This window comes from Leucoraja erinacea, chromosome 10, assembly GCF_028641065.1.
Source record: "Leucoraja erinacea ecotype New England chromosome 10, Leri_hhj_1, whole genome shotgun sequence".
Classification (NCBI taxonomy): Eukaryota; Metazoa; Chordata; class Chondrichthyes; order Rajiformes; family Rajidae; genus Leucoraja; species Leucoraja erinaceus.
In genome coordinates this window covers 22,004,477-22,014,602 of record NC_073386.1, presented here as the reverse complement: position 1 = coordinate 22,014,602, position 10,126 = coordinate 22,004,477, and positions in this window count along the sequence as shown.

Here is a 10,126-nt window from a genome sequence, read left to right as displayed (position 1 = left end):
CATCTATGGAGCGAAGGAAATAGACAACGTTTCGGGCCGAAACCCTTCTTCAACCCCCATCCCTGCCGTGTATTCACCGTCCCCCCTGACCTCCCCCTCTCCGACACCGAACGGTCTGTCCTCAGCAGAGGTCTTACCTTTGTCCCCCTCGGTCCCCACCTCAATGAGTTCTGCGCCCACCACGACTTGGAGTTCTTCTATCTCTGCCTCACAGCGTTCTTCCATGGGAAGGAGTCCTCGCCCCCCATTGATGATCCCTTTTCCCGTCTCCAACGCACCCCCTCCTCATAGACCCCCCCTCGTGTCCCTCTGGCTTTAGAACTTTTTATCCAAAACTGCCTTCGCAATGTCAACTGCCTCAACTTCTCCATTCCCCTGTCTCACTCCAATTTCTCCCCCCCCTGAATGTACTGCCATCGACTCACTCTGCAACAACCCAAACTGGGTTATCAAAAAAAATCTACTCCACTGTCCAGAAACAAATGTGTGGCACCAGGACAAGTTCTGTGTTCCAGGACTAGCTGTGCCTCTAACCCAATTATTTCACTTGTTGGCATCTACCTAACCGCATGCAAAATTGTCCAGGTAGGTTCTGTTCACATGAAGCAGGGCAGATATAAATCCATCAAATGCTACACCATCATTTTTTTTTAGCAATTACCTATCATCTCTGACTTACTAAACAATGTTATGAATATCTAACAATAGAGAAATTTAAGACAGAAGGAGGAGATTAAAATCACCTAAGAAGTGTGGTTACACAATGCTGGCATTGAGGAAGCTCAGGGGAGATGGCATCTATGAACGAAACTCAGTGAGGGGCACCAAGCATTTTAAAGGAGAGAGGCTTGGAGAAATATGAGCATGTACTGGAGGAATAAGAGAGGGATCAAAAGATGATTTTGTTATGGAGGCCATGGGGTCTTTATGGTGGAAATTACAGTAAGCCAGTGAAAGTACAGGAAGGGAGCAAGGAGTCAGATTTCCGTCAAAGGTAGGAAATCAATGGTTTCTCCATAATGAAGGGTGTGAATAACTGTGCCCTTGTTCATGAATGAACAGAGAAAACATGGAAAGGCACACAATTGTAAATCCATTTGCAGGATGCAAGGGATGGTGGTAGAAGGAAGTGTGGCGCTGGGAAGAAAGATTAATTCCTGGTAATCTTACTGAGAGGGAAGGATGCAGGATTTGGAATTTCTACTGATATTAAGGCAAGGGAGGGTGTAGTGTGGGTCCCTCATTATGTGCCAAGTGCCATAGAGCTTATTGAATGGGAATTTTAGCGTGACACAGTGGCAGGAGAGTTAGGTGTCTGAGAAATAGTGATGGGCTGTGTAAAGACTGACCAGAATGGAAGTTCTCCTTTCGGAGCCTGCAAATATAATACCTTTCGTATCTGTTTTCCTTCAAATAATTATTAAGTACAGGAGCTTGGACATATCACACTTCCGGCATTGAGGCTACTAATGCTGCACTATCAGTTAAGATAGGGATTTGCCTTTTATCTCAGGAAAATGTGTTTTAAACCATCCAGGAAATAAATGACTGCCACAGCAGACTTGAGATTCTGCATGCCATTCACCTGCTCCTAATGTTCCAATACTAATACAAATTAGTAACTGCATATCTGGGTTTAAACTCTGACAATGTTGGCTTTCTGCATCTTCAGTCAACCAAAGGCCAAAAATAAAGGAAGAATTAGGAATATATCTTTAGTTTCACCAACCCCATTTGAAATATTATGATAGATTCCTTATAAAGATTTTACATGTGCTAACCAAATGGTAGTTAAATGCAAAAACAAGTCTTATTGATCCCCAAGTGTAATCATGCAGAACTCATAAAATCTTAAGAGCATAAGACATAGGAGCAGAGTTAAGCCATTCAGCCCATCGGGTCTGCTCCGTCATTCAATCATGGCTGGTCTATTTTTCCCTCTCAACCCCATTCTCCTGTCTGAAGAAGGGTCTCAACCCGAAACGTCACCCATTCCTTCTCTCCAGAGATGCTGCCAGTCCTGCTGAGTTACTCCAGCATTTTTGTGCATACCTTCCATTCTCCTGCCTTCTCCCCATAACCTTTGAAAGCCTTACAGCATCTCTTCCTCTGCACCACTGTGCCGCCCTAACATAATCAACATAAAAATAAACTTTGAGAACAAATCTTAAGAACCATCTTTTAAAATGTTAAAGACAAAATATGGACGAATGTTAACCATAAGCTTATTACTAAATCTAGCGGATTCAATATTTAAAACATAACTTTATTGCACTAATTTAAAGTTATTTTTTTAAGAAACCTCATGGTTTTCCATAGGCTTGTGCTGTCCCCACTGTAAAAGTTAGAGATCTATTTTCCAACTTCTTGGCATTACATTGAGCATTGGAAGACGGGGTCACCTGACCCTTCCATTTTTCCTCACGACCTTAAGATAAGCATTAGACAATCATAATTTCACTTACCTTCATTCATTTAGTACCTATGGCTTGTCCTTTAGATTTAATTAATTGTCATCCTTTGCACTTTTGTTTACCTTTCCATAACCTAGGTTAAGAAGTTCCCTTAAAACCTACGTCTTCTTATTTGAGATTATTCATTCCGGGATGTGGTCTTCTTAGGCTGAGCCAGCATTTAGTTGCCCATCTCTACTTGCCTTAGAGAAGGAAGAGGTGAGTGTGATGATACAAGCATGCTTCAAGGACTCATATCAATGATAGAGAAAGAATACTTCAACCATATACAATTTAAAATGAATCATATATTATAACAATAAAACAGCCACAAAACAACCAAGATGTGGGTGCAAAGAACTGCGGATGCACAAAGTGCTGGAGTAACTCAATGGGTCAGGCAGTTTCGAGTCGGGACCCTACTTTAGACTGATTGTGGCGGTTGTGGGGGGGTGGGGGGGGGGAGCTGGAAGAGAGGAGGGGCATGACAAAGCCTGGCAGGTAATATGTTGAACCAACCAAACTGTGTGTCTCATGCCCGTCTAGCGCATGTTAACAGTGACTCGTTAACAGTGGCCTGGCCTAGAGAACTCGAGGGTCCTGGCATGGTCCCAGATCTTTTATCAGTGGCACCAGTGTCTAATGGGACAACTTTATCTCAAGTATTTGTCTGAAGTTATACATATTTAATAACTGGATAGTATTCGCTGCCATTTCGTTGTTTATTATGCCAGTTTTCTATTTAACTAATTGTTGCTATGATAAATTTCACTTCATATAAACAACATTTGCCTTACTCATATGGATATCTATTTTCAAGGAGAATTTAATAAAAATTAAAAACAGACAGATTCTGGAAATACTCAGCAATTCAGGCAGCATCTGTGGAGACAGAAAGAGAGTTAACATCTTTCTTCAGACTGAGTGGTCGCAGTCTGAAGAAGGGTCTCAACCTAAAACGTCACCCATTCCTTTTCTCCAGAGATGCAGCCTGATGCATTGAGTTACTCTTGCCTTTTGTGTCTATCTTCGGTTTAAACCAGCATCGGCTGGGTTTTTTTGGGTATTGTCTCATTTTACAGATCTTCATTTATCTATTTGCTTATCTTAAATTCATCCAATGGTTTATCTTTAAGTTGGACATGTCATATCCAAATCCTAAACCCCCTCTCCTGCAAAACTATCTCATTGGTCCGATATATAATTCGGGAAAAATGTAAAACGGGTGGTCAATCTACATTCATCAAATCTATCCCATTGTCTTCGAGTTAAATCTCAGGACAGATAAATAGTTGGTGCAAGCTCTCCCTAATGCCGCCAATATGTCATACCTGGCACAGGGCTCACTAAAATGCCTAAGAGAAATCACAGTCACAAAAGCATTATTTTGAGACAATTATTCTGTTCAAGGATCTGTTTCATGTTAAAAAAAAAAAAGTCCGAAGACCTTTGGGATGGTTCAAGAGCAAAGGTTAAAGACATTATGTCATCAGGAATTTCATTTTTGAAAGCCAAAAATTCCAGTCCATAAACAGAGTATCAATGCAGTTTATTAAAGGTGCTGATGGAAATTCAATCTGTAGCCATGTGGAAAAGTCATGTCCTACCATTTATCTTTCTTTATTCTCTCTTCATTTGCGTTGGGTGTAAACGACTTTGCTGAATCCACGTGCTGCTTGGTAATGGCTCTCCATCCTGCTTCCTTTCAGCCACCAGATGGTGCACTTACCGACCAAGGTGGTACTGACTTCCTTCCTGATTCTGAGCACTCCTGTTATCTCTGAAAACCCAGTCACATTGCACACAGATCGTAACTGCGCAACCTAAAGTCAAGATTTGAGCTCCGACCTTTTAGACGGGAGCTGCTGAAATTCATCCGTCATTTTCTCAACAATATCTTTTCAAGTAACTTTATGAACATTATGGTCTGGGAATTCAATGGCTCAACATATCCTGTTTATAACTGTGCGATGGATGTGAAGTGGAAAGTTAATAGCGAAATGTATTTGGCACATGCTGAGTGCACAGTGTGAAACTGAATCATGGGCCTTTGTACAGAGGCTGCAGGCTGAACAACTGTGATGTTAATCAGCAATATTTGATGTTGCTTCTGGAAAGACTGGAGTATGGATATATATTGAAGAACCCATATGAAGATTCACTAGAAAACCAAGCTTTAACTGTACGATAAATCGAATGTATGCCTGAGTCAATGTTGGGGCATCTACTACTGAGGCCCAGGGAGGTAATTCTTATGTAATGCCTTCTTTCACAGGCGTAGAAGATGGGTGGGTTTACCCTGCCATGGGTGTCCACTTCTCTGGGAGACAGAAAGTGCCAGTCCCAATTCTTCGAGTGGCACCTCCTACAAAAAGTGGTGAACACTGCCCTGTCCATCACAGGTAGTGATCTCCCTACCATTGAAGGGATCTACAGGAGGCACTTCCTCAAAAAGGCAGCCAGCATCGTCAGGGACCCACACCACCCTGACCACACTCTCATTTCACTTCTGCCATTGGGAAGAATGTATAGGAGCCTGAAAACTGTAATGTCCAGGGTCAGGAGCAGCTTTTTCCCAACAACCATCAGGCTATTGAACACTACAGACTCCAACTAAACACCAAACTACAAACTGTCTTGATTGCATTCGGAACTTGGAGGGCATTACTTTTGTCTTTGCACTATAAAGTTTGTTCGTTTTTGTACATTGATCTTTTTGTTGCTTATGATGGTGTCGACTGTGGAGTATTTTACGTGTCAGTTGTGCTGCTGCAAGTAAGAATTTCTTTATTCGATATCGGGACATATGACAATAAAACACTCTTGCCTCTTAACTCTTGACTCTGTTTTGAAATGAGTGCTCCTTGTGTCTGAAGATCACATGCAAGTTTGATGCCCGGTTACTGTTCACACTTGAATAACAGTGCTACAGCTCCAGCAATCAAATTATTTACATACATGACATCATGTACATCGTGTAGCTAAGAAAATGTTTCTCATAGTACTGCAAGAAACTGGCACTAGTCAAAAGTCCAGCCAATCTTAGGGCAAATTTTCACATTAAAATAAAATGTTTTATGTTTTACAACAGAAAGCCCATCCCACATCACAGAAAATAAAAAGCAGGAGTCATTAGGTTTGTGAGGCTTGATTACTTTGTATCTGACCTCATTTTGCATGTATCCCATAGATGAATTGTCACCATGAAAAAATGGGCTTATTATCCATCTATGCCCTCCTGTTTTAGACTCTCCTACCTGGGAAAAACACTGTGACAATCTATCCCATGCTGTCAAATACTGCTTCTGTGACCATTGCACATAAAGCAGCAGCATGGTGAATTACCAGATTAGTAGCCCAGATCACAATCCAGAGGTCTGAGTTCACATCTTACCGCACCAGCTGTAGAATTTAGTAAATGGTTTGGAACAACATCTAGCCATAGTCTAGACCTGTGAAACACCTTGGGATGTTTGGGATGTTATATAAATCCAAGGTGTTATTTTGCAAAGCTCGTGAATAACAATGGTTTCAGTTTCACAGTTGTCTGATGTGCTTACCAGCCTCACAACACGTGACTGGTAAGCACTTGCATTATCTCAGCCTACGGAAATCATCTTGCATCCGTGTGGGGAGTTAAGGTGAAGTATTTCACAGTCAGTTCCTCCACACCTATAATGGGATTCAGGTGGTGAGTCCATTAGGGAGCCAAGAATGCCTGTACAGAGAATGGGACATTGCAGTATGATACCTAAAATAATTAAAGCCTTTATTTATCAACTGATTGTTAATTTATTTTCAGATGATTGTTACAATGAATTAGACAATAGAGAATAGACAATAGACAATAAAGTCAAATTCATAAATGATAGGCACATAGAAACATAGAACATAGGTGCAGGAGTAGGCCATTCGGCGCTTCGAGCCAGCACCGCCATTCAATGTGATCATGGCTGATCATCCCCAATTAGTGCCCCATTCCTGCCTTCTCCTCATATCCCCTGACTCCGCGATCTTTAAGAGCCCTATCTAGCTCTCTCTTGAAAGTATCCAGAGAACCGGCCTCACCGCCCTCTGAGGCAGAGAATTCCACAGACTCACAACTCTCTGCGAGAAAAAGTGTTTCCTCGTCTCCGTTCTAAATGGTTGACCCCTTATTCATAAATTGTGGCCCCTGGTTCTGGACTCCACCAACATCGGGAACATGTTTCCTGCCTCTAGCGTGTCCAAACCCTTAACAATTTTATATTTTTCAATAAGATATCCTCTCATCCTTCTTATTATGAATTGAGAACTGAAACTAGGCTTATTATCAATGCTCCATAGATGCTGCCGCACCCGCTGAGTTTCTCCAGCACTTTTGTCTACCTTATTATCAACGTCCGCTTTTCAGTTTTAGACTCCTTTAGTGGATCAGAGACAATGACCAGTTGTTTGAAACAATATTTATTCAGAATCAAGGTTCTCTGGTATCACAAGTCCTAACACACAACTGACCACAACGGTGGTCCTCAAACGACTGGCGAGCTGAGCACAGAAACCGCGCGAAAACCCAACCCCTCCCAGAGTCACGTGCGCGCGGATTCCGACCACAGGGTTCGACGCTGGCGCATACCAGCAGGTGCCGCTACACTCCCCTACATCGGGAAAACACTGGCAATTTACCCAATCTATGCTCCTCACAATTTTATAAACATTTATAAAGCTTACTTTACTCCAGGGTACACAGTCCCAGCCTGTTCAATCTCTCCTTACAGCTCAAGCCCTTCAGTCCAGGCAGCACAGTGGCGTAGCAGTAGAGCTACTGCCTTACAGCACCAGAGAGCCGGGTTCGATACTGACTACGGGTGCTTATCTTTAAGGAGTTTGTACATTCGCCCCATGACCAGGGTGGGTTTTCTCTGAGATCTTCGGTTTCCTCCCACCCTCCAAAGATGTACAGGTTGTAGGATAATTGGCTTGGTATCAATGAAAAATTGTCTCTAGTGTGTTAAGGGTAGTGTTAATATGCCGGGATCGTTGATCGGTGCGGACAGTGGGCCGAAGGGCCTGATTCTGCGCTGTATCTCTAAACTAAACTAAACTAAAAAACATTTATGTGAATCTTGTCTGCATCCTCTCTAGCTTCATCACATCCATCCTATAGTGTAGAGACTAGAACTGCACACAAAGATTCCTTTTAACCTCACCATCAGTGCTCTCTTTCCGTCAGTTTGCCGGGAAGGACCTTCATTGGCAGTTGATTATTTGACATCCGTGTTGTGTGGTCTATTTATCTCATCTATGATCACATCAGCAAGTTATGGATGCCAAGAATGTTTATCTATAGAAGGAGTCTCTGAGGCATTGTTTTGCTTTTTATCTTCATCATTTCCCTTAAATAGAACGTATAAGTGGTTCATTGTTACAGAAAATAAAATTGGTATGTTATATTGTTCAAGAGTTACTTGCATACATCCTAACTAATGGAAAAACTATATTCACAACAAACAATTTTGTTGCTGGTCTTTTCATACCTATTCGAACCTACTCTGCTGAAGGCAGTACTTCCTTTGACAAATTAAGTGTACATTTCATCATTTATCTGAATTTGTGTCTGTACACAGCTGAGGCAGTTAAAGATTCATGGACAGCTGTTATCAGGCAACTGAACCATCCTACCACCAACCAGAGAACAATCCTGAGTTGCCATCTACCTCATTGGAGACGCTCAGACTATCTCTAATCTGACTTTACTGGACTTTATCTTACACCAAGCATATTCCCTTTGACCTATATCTGTACACTGTGGCCAGCTTGATTGTAATCATGTATAGTCTTTCCGCTTACAGGATAGCACGCAACAAAAACAAGTTTTTCAGTGTACCTTGGTACAGGTGACAATAAACTAAACAAAACTAAACTAAACTATGTCCAATGCTATGCACATTGATAGTAAAACAGAGAACAGTGCAGCACAGGAATAGGCCACTATGTATGTGCCAACCATGATGCTCATTTAAATTAATCCCATCTGCCTGCACCTGGTCTATTTCCAACATTCGTTTCCTGTTAATGTGCCGTCCTAAATGCCTTTTAAATGTTGTTATCATATTTGCTTCCACCAACTCCCCTAATGGCACGTTCCAGGCATCTACCACTCTCTCTGTGAGCTAAATTGCCTTGAAAATCTCCTTTACACTTTCCCCTCTTCGCCTTAAATCTATACCCTCTAATATTTGCCATTTGCATTCTGGCAAAACACTCTGACTCTTTACCCTATCTATGCCTGTCATAATGTTAAATAGTTCTATCAGGTCACACCTTAACCTCCAATGGTCCAGAGCACTCCCCTGTCATACTAGTTTAAACTCTCCTGGGTAGCACTGGTAAACATCCCAATAAGGATATTTGTGCTTCTCTAGTTCAGTTGCAACCCATCCTTCTTGTCTAGATCTCACCTGCCCAACAAAAAAGCCCAATGATCCACGTACTTGAAGCCGTCTCTTCTGCACCTGTTCCTTAGCCACACGTTCTGTACCATCTTCCTATTTCTTGTCTTGCTAGCATGTGGCACAGGGAGTAATGCTGAGATTGTAACCCTGGAGATCCCTTTTTAAACCTTTCCCAGCTGGGGGAGACAAGTAAATATTGAATAAATATTGTTGTATCCTGCTGTTCTCCCAGTGCCTGGGCAGGTTACATGCAGTATTAACCTGACATCAGAAAGGTAGAAGAGAAAAGCTAAGGTGCAGAGAGATATGATAAGCAAAGGCATATGTTTGTACCACCTGCAACATAAATCAGTTGGAAGCCTATTGATAAAAATTGGAATATGAGGAGGAGGAATAATCTTAGAACATCCATGCCTTCAATAGTTTTGTGTAAGAAGGAACTGCAGATGCTGGTTTAATCCGAAGATAGACACAACAAGCTGGAGTAACTCAACGGGACAGGCAGCATCTCTGGAGAGAAGGAATGGGTGATGTTTCAGGTCAAGACCCTTCTTCAATAGTTTTAACCCACTGCTGGCTATGAACTCAGCAATACTCATCTCCATAATGGCCAAAGCTGTTATATTGTGTGTGTTTTGGACTTGCAGGCATTTCCAACCCTCTGTGTTAGTTGGTGCTGCCCCAGGGTATGTACTACTTGCTCTGCACAAAATGGAGAGGTCTGTTTGAGGGTGTTGTGCAATCTGTTTGGATGATGTGGCTTCCAGGGCTGAATAGCACTGCACAAAGGCAGAAAGATATAGGGATGAGGCATCGAGCCATGCTGAACATATGAGATGTTGCAGAGCATATGAATGTAAGGTAAGGGTCTTGATTTGATAGGCATGATCGGTCACTAAGTAAACATAGAAAGATAGAAAGTAGGTGCAGGACTATGCCATTCGGCCCTTCGAGCATTCAATATAATCATGGCTGATCATCCCAATCAGTACCCTGTTCCTGCTTTTTCTCCATATCCCTTGATTCTGGTAGCCCTAAGAGCTATATCTAATTCTCTCAAGTAAGGATGGTATGAGGGATTAAACAGTCGCTGAAGCTGGAAATGAAGTTGGTAAGATGTGATATGCAAAGGAAAATTCACCAGCCTTGCTCAAGCATATGAGCTCATTAAACTTAATCCAGTGTTAAATCCAATTCCACAGGAGAAGTCCTGCCATTTCTACTGCCAGTTTTACTCCA